The following is a 2,962-nucleotide window of genomic DNA, read 5'->3' on the forward strand; positions in this document are numbered from 1 at the left end:
CTAGCTCGGGTTAAGCTATGCAGTTCTAGTAACCTTAAGATCTTTAATGTGTTTATTCTATTCTTGTATCTCGAGGTTTCCTCGCGTCTCTCCCGCGCGGAATGCTCGGGGGACCGCGTAGATAAGCACTTAAAAAGATAGTTTCGAGAGTCTAGCTAAAGGTGCGATTTTCGTTATCTATTCGTTATTTAATTCTACTTTTGCCTTTACGGCGCTATCTTTTATAGAGAGCTTAACCTTCCCGTACTTATCGACGCTCGCGGCGAGGACGTCGGGGTTTCTAATCTCCCTAACTATCTCTACTATACTCTTCGCCTTTATCCTAGTAATATCCTCCTAGTCTTTTATATATATTATTACTATAGGCTTAGTAGTCGGCTAGGGGGTGTTAGGGCTAGGAAAAGGTCTTAAGGTCTTCGGTCCTAAGGCTATACTCGAGTAGGTAGGCTTAGTAATTTTATTAGTCTCCTAGAGAAAAAGGTATATTTACTTTATAGTATAGGTAATACCCTAAAGGGTTTCCTAGAGAACTTATTAAGATTCGAGGTAGGTCTTCTAGTACTTCGTAGTAGTATATACGAGTATACTAATAAGGGTGCTTATCGACGCTATTACCTCCTTACATTATAGTAGCGTCGTAGGGTCTTTCCTAAGTCCTTCTACGGACTTAATTAGGTTAGTAATGTATAGCGGGATCCCGTCTTCTCCTACCGCCTTCGGGGCGGGTGCGGTGTTCGGGGGTGTTATCGCGTACGCGGCGGCGCGGCGGCGCGGGAGTCCTCGGTCGCGAAGGTGCTTCTCGTCGTAAAGGTGCTTCTCGTCGTAAAGGTGCTTCTCGTCGTAAAGGTGCTTCTCGTCGCAAAGGTGCTTCTCGTCGTAAAGGTACTTCTCGTCGTAAAGGTCGATAGGGATATATTTACCTATTCTTTACGTTTTTATACTAGATAAAACATATAAAGGATACCTCTAGGCTTAGTAAGCGATAAAGCGTTATTTCGACGAAAGTAGAGTTAACGAACCCTCTATCGTATTATACGGCTATAATAGATAGCTATATTAAGCTTTCGAGGCTATCTTTCCTAGGATTCTATACCTTCTATATATATAGTATATAAATAAGGCTATTTAGAGTAATACGGATAGTAAATTTAGAGTAGTAGTACCCTCTAGTAGTAGTATACGTAATATAGTAAGGAAGGAAAGTACGAAAAAGTAGCTCGGAAGATATTAAGCTTACCTCGCTACTTCTACCGAGTAAGCGTTTAACGAGACCTATAAGGCTTACTTAGCTAGCGCTAGTAAGCTACTAGTAGACGCTCTTACTAATGCCGAAACATACCTTACTACTACCGAGAAGGCGGTATAGATTTACTTATATACTAAATACCTTCTTATATAATAGTAGAACTAAGAGAAGAAGCTCTACGTAAGTACGTAGATTAAGGTCGTACGTAGCTACGGATTGACTACTACTTTACCTAGTAAGGGGGCTTACGGTAGATTAAAGGCGTAGCTACGCTCCTTACGGAAGGATTTACTTAGTTTCTTTATAACGATAGAGCCGTATTATATCTATTAAATTAATCGCTATCGCGCCTTACTAGTAGTAGTAAAAGCGATATTATCTAATGTATTTAGAAGGAACGTATTCTAGCGTAAGGTCTATAACGTTATTTATAAAGCCGCTCTACTATAAACTACCGAATAGATTACTAAATATCGATAGTATTAATAGCTACCTCTAGCGGAGCGACTAGAATATATATATACCTTTAGAGTATAAACTAGTAGCCCTTATTCGTATAAGATAGGGGCCTATATCGATAGATTCGATAGCCTATAGCCGCTTACGCTTAAACATATAGAGTACGATAAGGCGTTATTAATCCCTAGTAGCTTACTACCTCTAGCTATAGATATAACCGTATATAATCTAATTATAAGAACGAATAAGCGAAAGGCCGCTTAGCAATAATATAGCTTAAATAGTAATCGATAAGAAGCTACTAGCCCTAAGCTTCTTACTTAACGAATAGTTAAACAAGCGGAGCGTTAGGTAATAGTAATACTTAGTCTATTAGAACGGCGCCGTAATAAAGAGCCTAGTAATTTATTAATACGGCTACTATTTATAATACTAATATAGCGGCTTAGCTATAGATATCGTATAGGCTATAGTTTACGCCGCTATAAGTACGTTACTATAGGCTTAAAGTATATAGAATACTATTACTATAACGCTATATATAATAATAAGGATATAGCTATTACGGGCGAGCAACGTATATATAGGAGCTTAAGTAAAGTTTTAATTAAATAAGTTTAATAGGGAGGAAATCTACGAACTCGCGGATTCCGATATAAAATGTGCGGATTGTGAGGGTGTTGTGAACAGGGGGTCTTAATACTAAGTAGTGATTCTTAGATATGTACGATATTGCCTAGGGAGCGAAAGGGAATAGGTAACGAGGACATTGCCCTTTTATAGGATTGCGCCCGGTGCTAGTTGGGCTCGGCGGTGCCGTAGAGGTACCGTAGAGTTATCCTTTAGCCGTCGCATCCGTATAGGGAAATCCTGCTAAGGGTGTAATTCCCTTATTCTTTCTAAGAGGGATTCCCTAGGTAAGGGTTTGAAGGGCGGTGTCCCGCTCCTTTAGGGTCCCCTTATAGTATGCCCCCCCCCCTTAGTGCTCTATCCCGGAGCACTTTTCCGCATTTTGTTTCCTGTAGTTAAAGGACTATAGCCCCGGTACCGCTACGGTACCTCTGCGCCTTATCTTAGGTGTAGCAGCGTAACATAAGCAATTATAAGTGAATTTGGTTATTTACTTTTGTTTTGCTAATTGTTAGAAGCCGAGAAAATTCACTTATTTTTCCTTGTAAAGCCTATTGTATTTACTTTTTCCGAGTGACTTTTTGTGTAGGTAGTGCAATCTTATCTTTAAGGTGCCGTAGAGGTGCT

The sequence above is a fragment of the Ramularia collo-cygni genome, assembly GCF_900074925.1.
Source record: "Ramularia collo-cygni strain URUG2 genome assembly, contig: RCC_scaffold19, whole genome shotgun sequence".
In the NCBI taxonomy this organism is placed as follows: domain Eukaryota; kingdom Fungi; phylum Ascomycota; class Dothideomycetes; order Mycosphaerellales; family Mycosphaerellaceae; genus Ramularia; species Ramularia collo-cygni.